Source organism: Podarcis erhardii, assembly GCF_964252035.2.
Source record: "Podarcis erhardii genome assembly, chromosome: 10".
NCBI classification, from domain to species: domain Eukaryota; kingdom Metazoa; phylum Chordata; class Lepidosauria; order Squamata; family Lacertidae; genus Podarcis; species Podarcis erhardii.
In genome coordinates this window covers 60,980,548-61,002,263 of record NC_138500.1, presented here as the reverse complement: position 1 = coordinate 61,002,263, position 21,716 = coordinate 60,980,548, and the positions used below count along the sequence as shown (strand labels likewise).

At 42.4% G+C, this 21,716-nt stretch overlaps 1 protein-coding gene across 2 annotated transcripts in view; it reads right to left on the bottom strand.

Annotated features, from left to right (window-relative positions):
• Positions 1 to 21,716, bottom strand: part of PLXNB2 (plexin B2) — a 342,708-nt gene that overhangs the window by 155,492 nt on the left and 165,500 nt on the right. For both annotated transcript variants that reach the window (XM_081877780.1, XM_081877781.1), the window contains exon 3: positions 15,194 to 15,262. The gene's annotated coding sequence lies outside the window, so the exon portion shown is untranslated. The remainder of the gene's footprint in view (positions 1 to 15,193; positions 15,263 to 21,716) is intronic.

Here is a 21,716-nt window from a genome sequence, read left to right as displayed (position 1 = left end):
AGCCAGCATCTCTGTAGGTATCTTCCAGGAGATCCACCAACAGCATTTTGTCTCTTTCAAAACAGATATTATTACCATCCTACTCTGCAATGTGAAAGACAGCTTTTCAACAGTCACAGTGCTCTAAACTCTGGTGATAAGCACTCCCCCAAGAAGCACGCTCAAAGAGCATTCCCAGATGTTTTGTCAACCACCCTAAAAAAAAACCCTGACATATCTCGTACATGGTTGGCTTGTTTGAAACTACTCCTGCTTACAAAACAAGAGAGCTGCCATTCAAGGGTCCCCTTATTTCCACCTCTTTCTACACATGTAGTCATTCCTGTCTTTATCACGGACCAGCCACACATTTATTATTGAAAGCCCTACTAGGGCTAGCACTGACAAGGATGGAGAGAGTCAGGGATAATATTATGGCACTTCGTCTCCTGTATCCTTCAAAAATGGTGTTTTATTTATGAAGCAATGTTCAGCAGACTTCAAGATGATACACAAGTTGGGTAGGTTCTGATCATTCTTGGCAGCTGCACTTAACAGCCATGGCGTAGTCTTCATTAAGGGACATAAAATAACTACTCCATCAGATATAAAAGTGAAAGGAACCCCTACCCTACCCCCCAGTGAAATTATAGGGTAATCTAATTTACAGGATTTACACACAGAAATACATTTTAATGGTACCTGCACTGAAGCAGTTTGCAATTTAGACCAATCTGCACCTCATGCCGATATATTCATTTTTCCAGGGTAAGGTATGCCTGGCAAGGCAGGAGCACAAATTTAACAAGGCTCAGTCACTTCATTTTAGGTGCACCCTGAGGAGTTCAGTTCTAGCAACAGCCCTAATCCACAATCTTCTTCAGAAACACAGAGCCAGAGTGCAATAGTGTAACAAAGAAAAACCAGCTGTTGCCAACAATGATGGATCGTGCCAACTGCCCAATACACCTGTGTGTTGGCCCAGTTGGAAAGTCTTCATTTTATGCAGGGGTGCTGAAATGCAAGTAAGCTTGGGGGGGGGGGAGAAGTTATTAAAAGAAATGCAATAAACTAATGAGTGATGGATGGAACCCTAAGTATACTTTTTAGGATCTTGCTGCAAGGGATGGGCTTTTGTGTATATTTAGGGAACATAGCATTGCATACAATGAGAAATATGTTTGTCCTGGTGCGTGGTGCTGCCGCTGCTTTTCCACCCATTGCCCAGCCAGCCCCAGAGCAGCCACTTAAAGGGTGTTTAGAGGGTGCTCTCCACTTACATGATTTTCACTTATTTGTGGGGCTCTTCCTCAGAATGCTGCAGGTTACCAAAACACAGATTTTTGCTATCCTGCCCTTTTCAGTCTGCACTGATAAAGCAGCTCTGGTGGAGAAGGCAAGCAAACAGAACCGTGAGGCATTGTTACAGACTATAGTTTGTCCTGAAGGCAACTCATGGTGTGTGTGTTTTTAATAACAGTTGTATGAAACTCGGGAATAAAGAACATTAAACGGGACACTGATTTGTTTTAAGTCATTTGGCTTTAACATACATACACTAATTTTTGAAATGTTCATCAAATAAATAACAAGATGCGTCTTTTATTAAATGTGCTCATACGTACAGCGTAGAAGTGACAGTTTTAAGCTCCAGGCACTGTTTCATATTCAATAGCAAGCAGAAGCAAATGAAAATGGCATACTCAAAACAAACTCGTCATGTTACTATAATCTGTTCTGATCTATAATTACAATCTTTTGGGTCCACACCTGTTCACATCAAACAACAGATTAAACAACAGTACTAGAAGAGAAAAGGGAAAGGCGAAAAACTGGGACTTCAAGGCAGTCTGGCCCAATCCCTAATGCTGATCTTTTTAGCTGTGGAAAAACACTGTTATGAGTTCACCATTCCTATGGTGGTGGTTCATAAGCTGGAAACTGAAGGGGCCAACAGATAACCCAAAGTGCTGATAAGTAAAGGACGAAATATATTTAATAAAGTTACCTTTAAAGGCATAATCCCATACAATTTTCTTTCTTTTAAAAAAATTATATTTTATTAAGTTTTAACATTTTTAACATATAAAATAAAAAATTATTACTTCCCACCCCCTTTATTCCATGAAGTTGTTTCTCCCCTTATGCTGCACCCTATCTTCTAGGTATCAAATCATAACCACAATATTATAATCTAATTACTTCTGTTGCTCATAGCTCAAATCTCACTTGTGAGTTCATCATACTGTAATACAGTAATACCTCGGGTTACAGGTGTTTCGGGTTACAGATGCTTCAGGTTACAGACTCCGCTAACCTGGAAGTAGTACCTCAGGTTAAGAATTTTACCTCAGGATGAGAACAGAAATCGTGCGGCGGCAGCACAGGGGCAGTGGGAGGCCCCATTAGCTAAAGTGGTGCTTCAGGTTAAGAACAGTTTCGGGTTAAGAACAGACCTCCGGAAAGAATTAAGTTCTTAACCAGAGGTACCACTGTATTTCTTATAACTCTTATAATTTTGCTGTTAATTTTGCCAGTTCTGCATAGTCCATTATCTTACTTATCCATTCTTTTGCTGGAACTCCTCCCTCCTTCCTTCCATTTCTGCGCATACAGAATCCTAGCTGCTGTTGTTACATACATAAACCAACTTCAGCATGTTTGTGGGGATTTCTGCCAGAAAATTTTCTGACTTGAGTGATTGTTTAAAGCAACTGGACTGCACAAAAGGAGAACACTATACGATTCCGCATTTCCGGGTCTGGAGAACCCATTTTAGCATGTTTGGGGGAGTGCCGGGGGGAAAGCAAGATCAACAAAGCTTTGCCATCTCAGTATCCCTTACTGAAATTCTCACAGGATGCCAAATTACTCCAGAGTTAAATTTCATCGAGCATGCAAACAGGGCAAAGGTGCAATACTAAAACATTTGCATTTGAAAAAGCACTCTTTGCTCCTTGTGCACTAGCAAGCTGAACACATCCTGTTTATCTTGGTGGTCATCCAGAGAAAAGCCGAATACATCTGAGCCTGTCTTAGTGCAAGTGTACATTGGCAACATACCCCCTTTCTAAAAGGTCTCGTAATGAATCCCCAGGCTACTTTAACTTAAGAGTTTAAAGAGCAGAGCTTCTGTGGAGCCAACTTCTGAAAACAACACTCTGAGAAACATCCCAAGTACACATAGGAGACATGTGCTCACTTCTGAATCACAATTCTCACATGGACTGGGGGGGGGGGGGAATAAAGAGCTGGGGTGTTGCCAAGATTTAATAATAGCAACAAATTCTGGATATGGCCTTGGATATAATTTTTAAATGTTTTGAGATGTATTATTTTATGTATGAAAATCCAACTGTTTTGAAGAAGGGGGGCAGATTGCATTCAAAAGATGTGTTAGATATTGCGTGCATTCAAATATCTTGTATGACGCACCCCTCTCCTAAACTGCCCAAAGCATAACCATGTAGTTTTGATAAAGAGTTCTTATAATTCCCATGACAGTAAATAACAAATAACATGAACAGTGCATATGAAGAAGAGGAGGAGAAGTTTGGACTTGATATCCCGCTTTATCACTACCCGAAGGAGTCTCAAAGCGGCTAACATTCTCTTTTCCCTTTCTCCCCCCACAACAAACACTCTGTGAGGTGAGTGAGGCTGAGAGACTTCAGAGAAGTGTGACTAGCCCAAGGTCACCCAGCAGCTGCATGTGGAGGAGCAGAGATGAGAACCTGGTTCACCAGATTACGAGACTACGGCTTTTAACCACTACACCACACTGGCTCTCGTGTGATCATGACATGTCTTGAAAGTGGCAGTTCTAAACAACCTTAAAATGGTGAGGATTACTGACCAAGAACAACCCACCACCTGCAGATACAGGGGTACAGTTTGCATGTGACAGAAAAACAAGTTGAAAAACTATGGTTTAATGTCAACAAGTGGGGTGCATGTTGCTCAAAATGTTCCCACTCCTCTGTTTCCCTTGGAAACCACCAAGAAACAAACCAGAGTCACATTCAAACTCAGGTCTAAGCTTTGTATCTCTCCAAGCCAACCACAAGCAGTTACCGCATTTTTCTGTGTATTAGACAAGGTTTTTTTACTCAAAAATCATGTCAAAAAACTGGGGTTGTCCTATACACGCATAGTGGCGTGGGAAGGAAGCTGTGTGCCACCAGCCAGTTGATTGGCAGGCGCGCAACTCCCCTCCATGACGCTGCGGGAGGTGCGCGCAATGGCCCTGCTGGCATGATGGTGTGTGTGCAATTCCCCCTTAAAAAAGCTCAACAACTTTGGGCCATCTCCCTTCATTTTCTTTAAATTTAGTCCCCCAAAATAGGCAGTGTCTTATACATGGGGGCATCTTATACACGGAAAAAATACGGTGCTAACTTACTTGTTTGTTTGGAGGAAACAAACTACAAGTCTGGGTTGAGACATCATGGCAAGCCATACTTGGACTCGATTCCTGGTGGTGCAGCAGGTGAGGAGGCGACTGAAGAATTTTCAGCAGCGTGCAACAGCAAGCTGCATGTTCACATAAAACCACCGTTTGTTTTTAACTATAATTTTATGTGATTTGAGAACCAGGCCAGAGGGTGCTACACAAATGGGATCCAATGGCAACAACAGCAAGTGAACAAGGCAAACTGGATGTAAACAGTCAGACAATACAATAGACCATGTCTATAAATTTGAGAGATAACGTTCAGCAACACAGACTGATCACCCACATATGCAATGCCTACTTTCATTTCATTCATAAAAGTTTGAATCCCAAGAAACAACAGAAGTACAGTCATACCTCATGTTATGTTTGCTTCATGTTACGTTCTTTCAGGTTACGTCCTGCGGTGACCCGGAAGTACCGGAAAGGGTTATTTGTGGGTTTTGCCGCTCACGCATGTGCAGAAGCACTAAATCACGCTTCACGCATGCGCACAAGCGCCAAATTGCGCCGGGCACCTGCGCAGATACGGCGCTTCAGGTTGCGGGCTTTTCGTGTTGCAAACGGGCCTCCAGAACGGATCCCGTTTGCAACCAGAGGTACTCCTATATATATAGAAAATATTTTGTAGCAAGCCTAATTATTTTAATTTTGTCTGTATTATTTCGACATCACCTCCAGCCACCTTAATGACAAGTGGTTTGCATCATTATGGACCTTATGGATCCCACCGAAATGAAATCAACAACACAGCCCTATCTAGTTGAAGAGTAAGTTAGCTGCCAATAGTCTAATTACACAACCATTGAAATGAGGGCAAAAGAACTCTCAATAACTCAGGCTTCCAACACAACATGAGGCCTAATTCACAACGTTAATCGAGTTGCACTGAAGAATGTCCATGTGCTATATTTTTCATGGCTGGCTTTCTGTTTACATTAAGCTTCTGGTCCTTATGCATGAATAGGAAAGATGAACAGTAGGTTGGCCTACTGATGCTGTGGTTCTAGAAACTCAACTGAAACTGGAAACCGAGCATGTGAAATATAACAACAAACGAGTGGTCGCCACTTGACTACCTTCATGTTTAAATTAGGCCTAGCCTAGGATTCTTTCTGGAGTTCGCATTTTCACTGCCAAGTAATATCCATGACCATGTTACTTCAAAACTGGGCCTTGAAATTTTAACATGCTAAGCAATTCTTTGGAAAGCACGGATGTCAGGGGCTCAGGAGCAGAGGCACAGGGAAGAGGGGAAATGGAGAGCGAAGGGGAAGAATCCGAGGGGAGCGTAGGAGAAGAGGACAGTGGTCCGAGGGATTCCATGAGCCTCTCCAGCGAATCGGAAGATTCACAGAGGGGGGCGCCAGTGGCCAGGGGCAGGGGGTTCCCAGATGGAACGCCCCAGGAGCAAGGGGGCAGCAGGGATTCTCAGAGCAGTAGTTGGAAATCAGGACCAGCTTCCCCACCAGAGCAGAGTGGGGGGGAAGGGTCCCAAGTATCGGGGTCAGTGCATTCCCCAACAGGAAGAGAAGACGAGGCAGGGCTGACCATGCCTCCATCGGAGAGTCGGGCAACGGAGGGGAGGTCAGATCCGGCCAGTGTCCCGGAAGAGGGAAGCAGTGACAGAAGTAGTGTAACGGTTAGGAGAAAGGTCACTGGGTTGGCGCGAGAGGCAAGTTCAAATGTAAAGGAGCGCGGGACAGCAGAGAATGAGGATTGGGAACCGGGTCCTAAAGCCCGCCGGAGGCAGGGGGAGGAGCTAAGCGACTCAGCGTCGGAGGAGTCCAGAAAGGGCAATGCCCCAGCGGGCAGGAGGACCCAGAGGAGGAGAGAGCAGCGGAAAAGGTGGAGCAGGGCTAGGATCTTAAACTGGTGTCAGAGGGGAGGAGACTCAGACGGGATTTCGCCGATCTAGGGGTTAAGACGTAGGGCTGCACGCTGCGGCTTTGAAATGGAAACTGAACTTCAATAAAGACTTTTATACATTACCACAGCCTAGCGTTGGTCCTCTGTGAGCTGGGACCTAGAGGCAGCACTGACAACAGATTTAGGAAGTTCCAAGTTTAAGACTAGAGGCAAGTAGATGTAGGGAGATACAGAACACAGTTCATGTTGAAAATCCAAAGGTTTTGAAGAATGGGGCGGGGGCAGATTTCATTCAAAAGGTGTGTTAAGAGATTCTGTGCATTCAAATTCTGCACATTCAGTTCTCCCATGGATAGTAAATAATAAGTAACTTGCACACGGAGATGCATGTGATCATGAGATGTCTTGAAAGTGGCATTCTAAACAAGCTTAAAATGGTGAGGATTACTTACACGGGTCATTAAAAAGCCAAGATAACCACTTTCTGCCTTTCCTATAACTTGTAATTGGCCAGCTGCTCTCTTTCACAGAATCTGAATTTTTTAAATTGTATTTACTCCCACTTAATTATTCAAGTGGGACATTTGCCTGGCCAGAAATATAGCGTATTTTTATATGCTGCTTTATTTTATTTTTCTTTCTTCCGTTATCGACTTTGCTTTTTGCTTATGATTTGTTTTTTTGATGTCCTCTGCTCTGGGTTAATGAAGATACACACAGGAAAGTAATGGTTGGTTGGTCAAAGACCCTGTGTGAGAGGCAGGGCAGGGAAAATCTCCCAGGTTAAAAGGATGGGAGAAGAAAGGGAATTTCCCAGATGAGGGCTGGAGGGGTGCATCCCCTTTTGTGTGAGACAGGGGTTAAGATCCACCTTTGAAAGCGGGCTTTGTATTTCCTTCCCCTTCTTTCTCTTTGATTTGTTTCCTTTTTTTAAAAAAAAAGATTTGTTCAGATTAATTTGTTTTTCATTGTATTATATGATTAAAAGTTTCAATAAAACATTTATGCAAAAGATAAAGAAGAAGAAGAGGAGTTTGTATTTGATATCCCACTTTATCACTACCCGAAGGAGTCTTAAAGCAGCTAACATTCTCCTTTCCCTTCCTCCCCCACAACAAACACTCTGAGGTAAGTGGGGCTGGGAGACTTCAAAGAAGTGTGACTAGCCCAAGGTCACCCATGTGGAGGAGCGGGGAAGCGAACCCGGTTCACCAGATTACGAGTCTATCGCTCTTAACCACTACACCACGCTGCTTCAGAGCTTGTGTCTACAGATTCTGCCAATACAGTACCACTATACAATACAGTGAAGCCACAACTTATGTACATTTAACTTGCGCACATTCAGCCTTATGTGCTTGGCAAAATTAAAAGTTAAAATATTTTAAAAGAGGCAGAAAAGAGGCGGGCGTCTGGGAAAAAAGACTTTCCCACCTGCCTTTGAACCCGTGATGTGTTTTGACTATAAATTGAGGGCTTACTGTAATATGCTCTGCGGAGCGACTGCCAATCAGAATACACTAGAGAGATAAGTAGTGTTACCTGGTGTAAGGCAGTTTCTTAATCACCTGTAGGATTGAAAGAAAATGCCCTAGTTAATTAAGAACGAGTTCACAAGCCCTTCTGTCTCTTGGCTTTGTTACCAGCTGGAACAGATCCATTCCAAGTTGGGCCAGAGGCAAACAGCATTTAATTCCTCTAAATCTGAAATCTAGACAACAATGTCAGCCAGTGTACTGGTCAATTAAGTTGACATGCCTTTGTGTCCCCGGGTTTTTTCTTGCTTATGTGGCAAGTCCTCTTAGCTGACATACCTGTTTTTGCTGTGGTTTTGTTTCTCACCTTCACTGCAAACAAAAAGCAAAAAAATGGGGGGGGGAGGGAGGAGGGAGAACATGCAGCAGTGAGTACAGTCCGAAGAAGGGGTGGGGTCTGGAGGAGAAACCAATGCTACAATTTTACGCTGGAAAGCAAACAAGCTACAATTCCGGTTTACAAGGCATCAGAGTACTTTTAGAGACACACATTTAATGTGTTACTACAGGCCATTTGAGGAAACTGCATATTCAACACGCCCAATTGCCTAATAAATATCACAACTCATTAAATTTACCAAAAGCGGTGCAGCAAAAGAAAGAAGTCACCTACACCCAGCCTGACTGAGTTGACTGTGAGACTGAACTGAGCTAAGAAACTGGAAGCGTAGCAGCCAGAATTTGCAACTCTTGCCAGCAGTGAGAGGTAGATAAGTTTACCTGTCAGTGGATCTGGTTTTGTCTCCTGGCTTCATGCACCTTTCTGTATACTGTTGCCTAAAAACCTTCAAAGGAAGGTCTTCCCCGAACCTGCCTATAGTTGTGGAAATCTCTTTTTGTGGAGCCAACCAGAAGTCTTTTTCTGCCCACACATATTTAAAAGGGTTCTGAACTGCAGCACAGGGAGAGAGAAAATGCCTTCCAAGGTTTCTAGCTGTGATCCTTTATGGCTTGTCTCGTGATTCTGAGCAAACAGCTTCATTTCGACACCAGAAGCAGTGTAGTTCCTGTGGCTGAGTGCAGAACAAGGCTCATCATCATAAGGTATTCAGTACTTGTTGTTTAGTCATGTCTGACTCTTCGTGACCCCATGGACCAGAGCACGCCAGGCACTCCTGTCTTCCACTGCCTCCCACAGTTTGGTCAAACTCATGCTGGTAGCTTCGGGAACACTGCCCAACCATCTCATCCTCTGTCGTCCCCTTCTCCTTGTGCCCTCCATCTTTCCCAACATCAGGGTCTTTTCCAGTGTGTTGGGCCTGAGGGTAAGCCGAGCAACAGTCCAGGTCCGGTCCCGAATCCAAGGGTTCCATGAGGAGTCAGTCTGACAGGGCCAAGGCAGAAAACCAGGCAAGGTCAGGCACAGGATCACAGGCAGGTTCTGGCAAACAACAACGTTGTTCCCACAACCTGGGGTGGGGTCCAGCAGCCTTTTATCTCTGTCGGGGTAACAGGGGTCCTGATCCCCTGGTGACTCACCTCCCTGTCTCACCCAAAGGCGAGCACTCCTCCTGCACTTGCAGATCTCAGATCTCTCCTCCTCTCAGACCTCAGTCTCTGCAGTTCGGGTGATGTTGGTGGGTTACTAGACCCAGAGGCCGCCTCAGCTCTCCTGACCCAACTGGTAGTGGAGCAGCTGTAAGTGATTGGCCCCTTGCAGGGGAACTTGTGCAGACTGGGGCTCTTCAGAATCAGGCCCTGGACTAGGTTCAGCTGCTGCCTGAGGCAAAGGATCCGGTGCGGACTGAGACTCCTCTGGCTATGAGTCCCAGGCCATCACATCCAGGGTGTCTTCTCTTCTCATGAGGTGGCCAAAAGTATTGGAGCCTCAGCTTCAGGATCTGTCCTTCCAGTGAGCACTCAGGGCTCATTTCCTTCAGAATGGATAGGTTTGATCTTCTTGCAGTCCATGGGACTCTCAAGAGTCTCCTCCAGCACCATAATTCAAAAGCATCCATTCTTCGGCGATCAGCCTTCTTTATGGTCCAGCTCTCACTTCCATACATCACTACTGGGAAAACCATAGCTTTAACTATATGGACCTTTGTTGGCAAGGTGATAGTCTCTGCTTTTTAAGTTGCTGTCAGTACTACATTGCTATAAGAAGGCTAGCTGAAAAGGTCTGTTCTAAAACCTTTTATTTGCAAGTGCTGGAGCAGACATGAGCAGCCTCGCTTCCCTGCAGGCAGGAGCTGAATGCACACAATGGGCTGCATAGGCAGAAATTGCTTCCTCACTGAAGTAACAGCGTAGTATCTACAGGGGCCTGACTCTGTGCACCAGACCGCACATAGCTCTGGATTATCTTCTAAGGTTAAACATTGTGCATGTAATCCTGCACACAAACACTGCAGATATAGTACAAGCATTTGTTTTTAAAACCTCCCCCCCCAAAAAAAAGTGAAGTTAACCATGGTTTTATTTCTACTAAATTAGTGGAAATAATATCAGTCAGTGGAACAAACTCTTGTGTTATTTGATCAGGGTGTATAGTAAGGTATACAAACCATCACATGAACCTTAGGGCAGGCAGCGTAAAACTTTCCCACCAGTTCATGAAGCCCATGGGGGGGGACACTTATTTCGAGGAAATGTCTGGGGCATTTTGTTGGAGGGCTTGGGGCAGGGGGAATTGCCACAATTGTTTTGCACACCAAAAAACTGAAATGAAAGGATGGAGGTCTACAGTACATTTAAATGGATTTTTTAAAAAATAAAATAAACACACATACAGTGGTACCTCGGGTTACAGACTCTTTAGGTTACAGACTCCGCTAACCCAGAAATAATACCTTGGGTTAAGAACTTTGCTTCAGGATGAGAACAGAAATCGCACAGCGGTGGCACGGCAGCAGCAGGAGGACCCATTAGCTAAAGTGGTGCTTCAGGTTAAGAACAGTTTCAGGTTAAGAGCGGACCTCCGGAACGAATTAAGTTCTTAACCCAAGGTACCACTGTACATTTCTCTGGACTCAAACTGGAATCCAGTCTGACTCTTATCACATTTCACTCTTCTTGCCTCCAAATATTTTATATGTGTGCTATTTCTTACATTCCTGGAATTATTTCCCTGTGAATGAGAGACAGGATTGAATAGATTGCACGGCCCCCATATTACCGATTTTGAATATTTCAAAGTAATTGAAACTCATTGTGGCAGCAGTTTATCACTTGTGAGTGGAAATAATATGGTGCTAGATATATTTGGGAAACTCTCTGAATGATTAACCACGACTTTTTCATGCTCATACTCTCCCGCATGCAACCTATATTTTGTCCTTCTCAGTCAACAAGATCCCACTGCTCTGTTTATTCACAATCCTTGACAGAAAATCTACAACATGTGTGTACAATTATTGCATTATTTTCTACTACAGCTGTTCCACTCATGCTCATTTGGTCAATAACTACCAAGATATGTGTAAATTCCAGTGTGTGTGTGTGTGTGTGTGTGTGTGTGTGTTTAAAAAGCTTCCTTCAAGTACTCTCCTATTACAATGGATGCACTGCTGAAAACTATTTTTGTCTGTCATGAGAGTTGGGTAATAGAAGCAGAAACATCAGTTTTGCAAATGGTTAGCTGTTCAGAGAATGCAGAGCATGTGTGGAGCATCCTTATCCAATGAACAGTACAGAGCACCATTTGAATTCTACTGAAAATTGCCACTGTTACTATTTCTTATTTTGACCAACTGCTCAGATGTTACATGTTAGAATTTATGGAATTCACCAGTGTTACAAGCAGGCCCAAGAAACAGGCCAAATGCTGCACTGAAACTATGCAGCTTCTAATTAGATTATTTCCCCCCCTGCTGCAAAGACTGACGCTTGTGTCTATTTGGCTGCATAATGCTAAACAACGGGTTAGAATAATGGCTGAATCAGGTCCCTGCATGTAAAATGAGAATTATAGAAGTGAGCTTTAAAAATTCTTTTCTGGGTCATACCTGAAGAATATATATAACAAACCCATTTTTTTCAACATGGTAATCTTCAAACTAGTCTCAAATTAAAGATCAATCCATCCAATTCTCTTCCTTTAAACATTCCATTTGTGTGAATATGTCAGAAACAAATTACAGGTTCAAACAAGGTGTTATGGTTCAAAACCATTTTCACTGTTACATAAAAAACACACAGTGCAGCAGTATGTCAAACACGATTAAAAATTCAGCCACTCATGCATAATTTTGCTTGAAATGGGATCAAAATCTGTGTGCTCAGAGATTCTTCCTTTCCCAGTTCTCAGCAGAACACACCACTGACAAATTTGTGCAATGTTAACTTCGTTGAATCTTTCCGATTCACAAGATGTCTGCAAGCAGCACCTACAAGCTAATGTTCCATTACTCTACATATCTACATATATGATCTGATGATATAGGATTTCTTTGGATGAAGGAAAGATTCCTGCATTGCAAGGGGTTGGGCTAAATGACCCTTGTGGTCCCTTCTATGATTCTGTGTCTATGGTTTTATCTCTGCAGACAACAGCAACAGAGGCAACTGGGGATGCTTTTCTACACAAATGCCTACAATAATGGAATCGTTACACAACATTTCACAAGCCTGTATGCTAATCTCAACGTGCTTCAGAATTGGGTGGGCGACATATGGTAGCAAGTCACTTTCATGCACCATGAACTCCAGAGAAAGCCAGCTTTGCATATATGTGACATGACCTCATGGTGGCTGAAAAATGTTTGGAGATGTAATGGTGATAAGTAACCATAACTACATAAGGAAATAAAGTAAAAGAAAAAAAGAAAAAAGCAGTTCATCTTCCCATGGTATATCAAAACATATTAGAGGCCAATTCAGTCCTTTTCCCCTTCCCCCAACATCTGATGTTACCAATCACTAAGCAGAATTTTCCTGTGGTTTTCTGTTACTGGGAGGTATGGAAGCAATAGAAGCAATACAAGATGTGTGGGGGGGGGGAGAGAGATGGATGCAAGCAACATGGTTTGTACCCTCAAACATGGATTGTACCCTCAAACAAATCTGTCTCCTATTGTGCCATGTGCACAAATAGTGAACAGGTGCCTTGAGGCTTGCAGAAAGCTTGCAGAGTTATCATAGCAGAAAACCCTATGCAGATATCCAATATTTAAAGTGTGCTGGGTGCATCATGAATAAGCTGATCAGCTATACTGTTAAGACAGCCATGCCAATAACGTTCAATAAACACGATCTGCAAGTGAGCTGTGGCCCTCTAGTTGAAGGTACGTTCTCAGTGTAGTTCTCAGTGTAAAGACAACTTCTCCTGTGCTTAAAGCTGTGAGCTTACATAATTAAATTAACAAAAGACACGCATAAGCAGAAGACTGAACGGATGTTGTTGTTCTTGTTTTGAAGGGGGTGGGATGACAGAAAATGGGAATTGAACGACAGACAGCAGGGAGTAATGATAAATGAATAAGAACCAAGACAAAGCTATGTGGACATTGTGACTGATAGTATAACAGATTGCAATGGACCATGGAGTATTGGGATCCCTGTTGTGACCTGTACCTCTGACCTAAAAAGAGGAGGGTTGCTTTCTGAGAGAGGATGGGAAAGGACTACTGTCTGGGAGGAAGTCTGTGATGGCTTGCGTCAAACAGAGTATCTGTGGTCTTGACTATTTGTGGTTGAATAATACCCTTGTGAAAGATGCCCACCCTCTTCCCAGGGACTGAATATATTTTAGATCTGCTTGCTAATGCCTATTGGTTCTCTGCCTTGGATCTGGCAAGCAGCTACTGGCAAGAAGAGGTATCTCCTGAAGACCAACCCACAACAGTGATCTGGGACATTTCAAAAGTTGATAGAAGTGGGACATTTCAAAAGTTGATAGAAGTGGTGATAGATCTAGTCCTGGTGGACTTGATGATATCATTGTAAATGGAAGGTAATTTGAAGAACAACTGCAAAAAATGAAGGCTGTACGAGAGAGGCAAACCAGCAAAATGAAATTTGTGCTATGGCAAGGTAAAGTACCTAAGCCATACAGGATAGGAGATAGGGACAGACCATGACAAAGTATGTTCCATTCAACACGGCACTCAAGGGCTGGGGTATGGAAGTTTGCTAGTTTAGATTGTGTAAAACCATGTGGGCATTAACTGGATGAACTGCGCCAGCCACAGGAAGGAAGGAACTGGGGGTTTTTAGTGGTTGGGTGGCAATGACTACATAGCCCTTTGCCCTTAGTCTAAGAAACAGAAGCAGAAATATTCAAGTTAAGCATATATAGCATACTCACTTAGCCTGCATAATTTATTCAGGCCTCGGAATGCAGCTTATTTTAACACAGTATTCAAACATTTCTTGGTTGTTGTTGTTTTAAACCACAGCGAACGCACATTCCTGTCTTACATCAAGCCATGTAAGTACACACTGAGGGCCCCTAAAATAAGGGAAAAACAACTTTCCTTTCTTCTTCTGAATTAAATTTTAATTACATTTATAAAAATCACATAGCAAAAAAAACAAACAAAACAAAACAAAAAACAAACCAAGAAATTCCTCCAAATACAGAACCTTATAGGTAGTATTTTGCTTCAAGTTCTGTTCAGATGTTTCTCTAAACTGCTCTGAACTGGAAAGCCAGCGATCAAGATACCCAATTTGTTTGTCTTCAGCTAGAAAGTTAATGGTGGAAGCGTGCTATTCCAGCAATGTGAAAAATCATACTTTTCATAACTATGCACGCTGCATTTGCAGATGTATGCTATGCTTTGCCTTGCCCGCATACATATGAGATAAAAACATACCAGATTGCAACAAAAATATTCCTCAGTTTTTGTGTTCGTTTCTCTGCCACTGACAGAAGGCTAGAGTTTTGCGCTGGTATTAAGCACTAGCTAACGTCATCCATACGGCTGTTGACAAACATCCCATCAACTCCCACTATTAAGTTCCATGTTTTGAACATCTCTAATCTTTATGCTCCAAATGCATGCATTCTTGTTACTTAGCTTTTTTTTTTTTGCAGAGGTTATGACACAGTGCAGATAAAAACACTGCTACATGCCCCTATACTCCCACAGCCAGCAATAAAAGTCATAAAGCAAAAGAAAACGTGTTAATCAGTCTAATAATGTTTTTAGATAATTAAACTGGGCTTGTTCCTAGGCTATTTGTAAAATCCCAAAGATGCGTCTTTAATTGTCTTCCAAATGACTGTGCAAAGGAAATTAATATTTTTATAATCTGCAGTCCACATATGCACAGTTAAACATGCTACACTTTACATAACTTATCTTTAAAATGTCTATCATTCTGAACCCAGTGTTATCTGTTTTTAAAAGAATTAATATTCCTTGGCAGGTCTGACATACTATCAAGCTTTTCAACAAGGAGAAGTACTTACGTTCCTCTCTGGTTCTTCTTTCACTTCACTTAATTTTCCACAGGTGGCTTCTTCTTTTATTTTTTTTACCTAAAAAAGGGGGAAAGGAACATTATTTTTTTTAGTGCACTGTTATAAGCACTTCTTTCTTTTTTCCAGCCCTTGCCAATTCCATTTTTCAGAACAGAAAACATTTTTCACATTAAAGATCCCAATGAATAACTATTTGTCAGGGTCAGAAGCTGTTTCAAACTCCAACAGTTCTGGTAAAAAGATCTTATGAGCAAGGCCTTGAACCACTCTGCCACTCAGGTCAGCTGCGTTGCACGGACCAGCAGTATTCTGACTCATTTCATTGTTACTTGAGATTTTCTTTCTCAGCTTGCCCACATAAGAACTCAAACCTAAACGAAGCACTTCCTTTTGGAGAAAGGTTAAATACTTGCCAAAATTTAAATCACATTTAAATCATATGACCTTTTGCACAGATTTAAAGTAAAGGTAAAGGGACCCCTGACTGTTAAGTCCAGTCACGGACGACTCTGGGGTTGCAGCACTCATCTTGCTTTACTGGCCGAGGGAGCCGACGTCCACAGACAGTTTTTCCGGGTCATGTGGCTAGCATGACTAAGTTGCTTCTGGCAAACCAGAGCAGAGCACAGAAATGCCGTATACCTTTCCGCCAGAGTGGTACCTATTTATCTACTTGCATTTTGACGTGCTTTCGAACTGCTAGGTTGGCAGGAGCTGGGACCAAGCAACAGGAACTCACCCCGTTGCGGAGATTCGAACCGCCGACCATCTGATCGGCAAGCCCAAGAGGCTCAGTGGTTTAGACCACAGCGCCACCTGTGTACCTTTGCACAGATTTAGATGTTCTCATATCAAGCTGGAGAATACATTTCAATATCCAAAGAAGTCAGACTCGCTACAAGATTCTTTTTTAATATGAGTCACAAGAATCTTTTCAGTGTTTTATACCAAACAACCAGGAAGATATTGGATGCTCATTTGTTTTTGTGTTTTTGTGTTGTTCTGTTTTGTTGCCAGCTAATGAAGTGCATGTACAGGAAACATTCACAGCAGGGCTTGCTTGTACAGAATTCCCTTTTGGCATTCCAAGTGTAGCAAGAATCTTGGGGCACAGAACAACTCAATGCAAGCTGGAAGGTTACCTTAGCATAAAACCTGGGCTTCCGTCAAGTGTGCTAACCTAACTCTGACATATGCATCTCCAAGACAGTTTATCACTCTCCTGTCATATTCTTTACACTACAGATTCCTTGAGGGCAAAGAATTAAGGACACAGATGGCACAGCAATCATGACTATTTAAATACCTAAGCAGTCCAGCAATTCTCAGGACTTGAGTAACTGGAAGGCTTACTTTCGACTAATGACTTGGACCTTCTTCTTCTCCCTTTGGAGAACTACTGCCGCTCCACGCAACAATGCCAGCAGCATTTTATTCTAGCACTGAGAAAATCAAGTAGCATATGGATTCTCCAAAAGGCATTTCCACAGGACTAGCCTGTATTATTTGATTTCCAAACTAAACTCCCCCACCCACCCAACAGGTTATTTGAAAAAATCAAAAATCAAACGAAGTGGCATAGAGGTATCAAGTAATATTTTCTAGAGCACAAGGGCATTTGGGAAGGACCAAGTATCTAGAACCTGTTGAAGAAGAGTCAACTTGCTGCAGAGTCAATTCATACTTCCAAGCAACTGTTCTGCTTTGCTGCCTCTAGATCAGCCTTTCTCAACCTTGTGCCCGCAGATGTTGTTGAAGTACAACTCCCATCATCCCTAGCTAGCAAGGCCAGAGCTCAGGGATGATGGGAGTTGTAGTCCAACAACATCTGGGGACCCAAGGTTGAGAAACACTGCTCTAGATAGACCTATGTAAAACAGCAGCCATATGAGGATGTAACACATAGAAAGAATGGGTCTTTCAGCAATAACAGGAAAAAAAGTTCTATGTTCATTTACTGCTCAGGTGCATTTTGTGGTCATATACAGGTAGAAGGAAAATTAGTTTTATAACTTGCTCTTTTTTTTTTGCAAATTGTGCAGTTTCTCCACTCTTTTTTGGGTAAGATTTCTCTCCCGCCACCCATAAATTAAAGAAAGGAAGCATAAAGCAGCAATGCTCCAATCATTAAAATGCACACCTTGGGTTGGGGTATTGTTTAGGGTTTTGTTCGGGGGGGGGGGAGGGAGTGTTGTTGCCGTTATTGATATTATTATTTTTCTATCTTTATTTTTAGATTCTCTTTTTTATATGGAAATTGTTTGGTTGTATATATGTTGATGTATTTTATTTATTGCTCATGATTTTTGGTGTATTTGTAATGGTTATGAGCAATGTTTTAACTATGGAGAAGTGGCATGCAAGCAAAACAATGTATTTATGCATTTATTTATGTAGAAGTCACATGTGAAGAGAGACATGGGCATCTGTATTCCACACCCATTGTACGTATGAGTGTTACCCTATGTTATTCACACTTGCAACAGATCCCTTAACGTCAGCAAACTTGTGGATTGATTTCAGTGGGCATACTCTGAAAATCATTAGTTTGTACATGCAGCCAAAAACTGCCCTATAAAGGGTTAATTGACCCTCAATCACTCGGAGCAAAACTGAATAAACACAGTGGAGTGGAATCATAACAGTAACAGCATCAGCATCAGCAGCAATAATAATAATATGAATAGTATCTTTACTGATTCTCTGTTGTTGGACAAAAGGTCTACAACCTAACACAGGGGAAATAAGAAAGACCTTATCAAAATACAGTGACCGTCTGCTGCTTATTAGAGAGGGTGGGGAGAAGGTGAGTGACAAAAACTTCGATAAGGCATAGCTAAGAGCCCTTTATCCTCTTAGGACTACATACCTGCCTGCACAGCAATGATAGCCTGGAAGTCATAGCATTCTATCAGAATAATTTCCAACCTACTGGGTAATTCTAAAGGTAAAAGCAAAACCCTTTATTGCTTTTTTTTGTAATCTGTTGCTCCTGTGACTTCCAGTGAGGTTTACATTATTATTATTATTATTATAGTCCACAGTCTCAGATGACTACGTCCAGTCTGCTTTCAATTTGGGAAAAGTCATGTAAAGAACATGCTCTTAACTCCAGTTCGCTAGTTCGTTATTTATTTAAAAACTGCAAAGTGCCCAAAGAGAAACTAGTAGTGAATAAAATTAAATTGCACGCTGTGAATATGAACACAAAAGTAAACTCAAGAGAATCATGCAGTCTAAAGGTTTTCATTGCCAATTTGGTCATTTAAAAACAAACAAACAAACAAACAATATGGTATGCCTACGGTTGTTGACAAATCCTAAGGAAACAAGGTGTAAACACAGAGTTGATTGAGAAGCAGCCTAAGGTGGTTTCACAGTGCATATGGTGGAGCTTGCAAGAATATTCTTGCCCTCTTGTGAAAAAATGAACTTCTTCCCATAATGTACTCCACACAAGAGGTTTTGACATAAAGGGGCTTGCAAACCTTCCAAGTGTCCCTATTTTCCAGGGACAGTCCCAGATTTACAGAAGTCGATCTGGTTTCTGATTTGATCCTGCAATCTCCCACTTTTCTTTAGGATGTCCCTATTTTCATCGGATAAATATTAGAGGGTATGGAGTTATATGACCCTCAAGCCAAGGAGATAAGTAACTATACAACCTTTAGAAGACCTCTGAAGGCAGCCCTGTACAGGGAAGGGTTTTTTTTTAGTGTTTAATTATGTTTTTATATATGTTGGAAGATGCCCAGAGTGGCTGAGGCAACACAGTAACATGGGTGGGGTATAAATAAAATAAAATACTAATACTAATAATACTAATGTTACATTTGCTTCATGTTACGTTTTTTTCAGATTGCGTCCCATGGCGACCCGGAAGTACCGGAAAGGGTTACTTCCGGGTTTCGCCTCTCACACATGTGCAGTAGCACTAAACTGAGCCTCGCGCATGCACACAAGCACCAAATTGCACCGCACACCTGTGCAGATATGGTGCTTCAGGTTGCGGGCTTTTCATGTTGCGAACGGGCCTCCGGAACGGATCCCATTCGCAACCAGAGGTACTACTGTACTAATACTTATTATTATTATTATTATTATTATTATTGAATAGAACCAGAGGTACCACTGTACTAATACTTATTATTATTATTATTGAATAGGTCTTCCCTATTTTCATCAGGGAAATGTTGTATGGTATGGGATTGGACTTGCATTTCACAGGAGTATGTGCATGTGTTTTACATGACTCAATAAGCTTCTCAGATAATTTTGCTTGACCCAGGAAAGACAACAGTACCTCTATGGCATCTTTCTCCAACTTTGGATCCCTGTATGTTACTGGACAAAAACTCCCACTTTCCATGACCAAATACTGTGTTAAGAATCCTGCATATAATATTGGCAGGAATACAAATGATTAACCTGAATCAAGAGGAAACCCAACATCCAGCTCTCCAGGCTTGGGGGAAAAAGCAACTCTCTGTTGTTCTTTTGCCCCATCCCCTGCCGTAATTTTTGCAGTTTTCAAAAATGAAGAAAATAATAATAATAATAATAATAATAATAATAATTTATTTATACCCCGCCCATCTGGCTGGGTTTCCCCAGCCACTCTAGGTGGCTTCCAACCAAATATTAAAATACAGTAATACATCAAACATTAAAAGCTTCCCTAAACAGGGCTGCCTTCAGATGTCTTCTAAAAGTCTGGTAGTTGTTTTTCTCTTTGACATCTGGTGGGAGGGCGTTCCACAGGGCGGGTGCCACTACTGAGAAGGCCCTCTGCCTGGTTCCCTGTAACTTGGCTTCTTGCAATGAGGGAACCGCCAGAAGGCCCTCGGCGCTGGACCTCAATGTCCGGGTAGAACGATGAGGGTGGATACACTCCTTCAGATATACTGGACCGAGGCCATAATAATAAGAGATGAACAAGACCAAGATGAACATGGAAAGCCACTGTTGCCAAACGACTTGGTGGAGGATCACAAGGAACTGTTTCTGCCTATTAATATCAAAATGTGGGAAAGTTTACTTTAAGTGTTTACATCAACCGATACAAATACTTGATGTAGGCAGGAAAGACATCGTAGAACTCAGCAGGAACTATTCTCTCTCGGGTTTGTGTATGTGTTTGTTAGAGGGCTGTGTTCAGACTTAATCGCATCTTTTCTTTTCTATTCTTACACCATATTTTCCAGTTGTTACTATATATCTAAAGTACAGCCATTAACTACTACCTTAGGGGCAGAACGTATACTGAAATTGTGCTATCATCATTATTTTCGTATTATGGGTCGTGTGTCTGAGAGCTTTTCTCCCTCAAAAATACACCAGTATTTGCTCTATTACATTCATCTCCATCTCCCTGTAGGTGAAGGGGTTATCACAAACATGGTATTAGCTCAAAATCCCAGGCCAAGCCCAGCCCAGCTCAGATAATCAATCTGCAGGAGCTCAGATTTGAAAAAAAAGGATCCCATGCAAAACTGGAACCTTCCAGTTCCAGATATGCTCAGGATCCAATGGAAGCAGAGCAATATGTGATTTCTAAAATACTTAGCATAGCTGGAAGATACTATTTTATGAAGCATTTTAAGTGGCCTGTGTCAACCTCCCAAAGCATTTTTATCGCAGAAGTGCACAGAGAGCCTTAGAAATGGCATGTGACTATTTTTGTAATATAATAAAAAAATAATAATAAATTTTTTATTTGTATTCTGCCCTTCCTGGCCAAAGCCGGGCTCAGAGAGGCTAACATCATGCATAAAAACAGACATCAATTAATTAAAATACATCTTAAAATTAATTCAGACAAGTTAAAATCTGGGAAGGTGGCAATCATCAAGTTGGAACTGAGAGTGGTTAATACTTGCCAGGACCAAATGTTTCCACTGATCATACAAGGACCTGTGAATGGGTTGGGGGCCTCCTTTGGTCTTGTTTTATACAAAGGAAAGTACGTCAAACTGCATCCTGCCCAAAGGCCTGGAGGAACAGCTCCATCTTACAGGCCCTGTGGAAAGATGTCAGATCCTGCAGGGCCCTGGTCTCTTGTGGGAGAGCATTCCACCAGGCTGGGGCCACGGCCAAAAAGGCCCTGGCTCTAGTCAAGCAATTGTTCAAGCAATGTTGCACAAAACAATGCCACTAACTCCTCTTGTCCAGTGCCACTTTTGATTTAGGGGTGGACACGGGTGGTGCTATGGTCTAAACCACAGAGCCTAGGGCTTGCCGATCAGAAGGTCGGTGGTTCAAATCCCCGCAACGGGGTGAGCTCCCATTGTTCGGTCCCAGCTCCTGCCAACCTAGCAGTTCGAAAGCACGCCAAAAAGTGCAGGTAGATAAATAGGTACCGCTCCGGCGGGAAGGTAAACGGCATTTCGGTGCGCTGCTCTGGTTCACCAGAAGTGGCTTAGTCATGCTGGCCACATGACCCGGAAGCTGTCTGCGGATAAACGTCAGCTCCTTTGGCTTATAGAGTGAGATGAGCACTGCAACCCCAGAG